Source organism: Buceros rhinoceros, unplaced genomic scaffold, assembly GCF_000710305.1.
Source record: "Buceros rhinoceros silvestris isolate BGI_N320 unplaced genomic scaffold, ASM71030v1 scaffold31951, whole genome shotgun sequence".
Lineage (NCBI taxonomy): Eukaryota > Metazoa > Chordata > Aves > Bucerotiformes > Bucerotidae > Buceros > Buceros rhinoceros.
This window is the reverse complement of record NW_010393068.1, coordinates 34,292-35,408: the sequence shown is the minus strand read 5'-3', so window position 1 is coordinate 35,408 and position 1,117 is coordinate 34,292. Positions and strand designations below refer to the sequence as shown.

At 56.6% G+C, this 1,117-nt stretch overlaps 1 protein-coding gene across 1 annotated transcript in view; it reads right to left on the bottom strand.

Moving 5' to 3' along the window:
* The window catches only part of LOC104501004 (sterol regulatory element-binding protein cleavage-activating protein-like), a gene marked incomplete at its 3' end in the record, with an annotated part of 23,816 nt that overhangs the window by 2,373 nt on the left and 20,326 nt on the right, over nucleotides 1–1,117 (bottom strand). The window lies entirely within an intron of this gene.

The following is a 1,117-nucleotide window of genomic DNA, read 5'->3' as shown; positions in this document are numbered from 1 at the left end:
TTCCCAGCCGTGTGGAGGTGGTGCTGAGGGCCAGGGGTCAGGGGGGACCTGGCAGTGCTGGGGAACGGGGGCACTGGAGGAGCTGAAAGAGCTTTTCCAGCCCAAAGGGTTCCATGATTCTGTGAAAACCACAGGACAAGCACTCAGCACTACCCCTGCAGCACCTCAGGACCTTCAGCAATGACGCTGTGCCAGGAGACCAGGGTCTCTACCCATCCACATCTCCACGAAAGCGAATTTCATGGCTGCTTGCAGCAACGAGGCATTTAACGTGGATGCACAAGTCTCATCTGAAGCCAAACTCTACTTTAGGACAAGGACAGCCACAGAAAACAGAAAATTATCTTCTGCTAAATGAGCTGCGCTGCCAAGGAGTAACTGAGAAAATCAAGACTCATTCCAGCCCCTGGGGCAGGGAGAGCCGCCAGCAAAGAAATGCCTCCTGCTTCTGCTAGCCCCTGCACCAGAGGGCCCCCAAACAGCCCAGGGCTGCCCCGCTCCCTCCGACAGGAGGTCCCAGCCAGAGCAAAGGTCCCGGCCAGATTTACGCAGCCTGGCTCTCTCGCTGCCCGATTCCTTGGACTCTGCCACACGAGTACCGCACGTTATCTGTACAGTGTCCTTCACTCTCAGGGACAACGATAAAGGGCACAGGCCAGCCCCCAGCAGAGTGTGATAAGCACATAACAGAGGTAACCCGGGAGTGGGGGCACAGTGTCACCTTTCCCGATGGCTCTAGTGACACCGTTCTAAGTCTCTACCTGTCCCTTTTATCCCCCTCCTTTATGCCCTGTCATCAGCGCGTCCTGCAAGCTCCTCCATAGCAGAAGAAAGCGCCTGTCCCAGTGGTACCCACAGCACGGGGCTGCGGCTCTGCGCTGGCTTCACAGGCACTGTCAGGCTTCGAGCAGCTCAGCGATGAAGGGAGGCCAAAAGGTGTGAATGCACCGCGTCAACGAGCCCAGTTTAGACCCAAAGGACGGCTCGTGACAGCGTTTGAGCTGAGCAATCTCTGCAATCAGCCTCAAATAAAAAAACTAGGCCACAATGGGTGGGGAATTCTACGGTAGCTGCTCTCTCGCTGTCCTCTGGGATACCGAGAGAGGCTCAGGAGTTC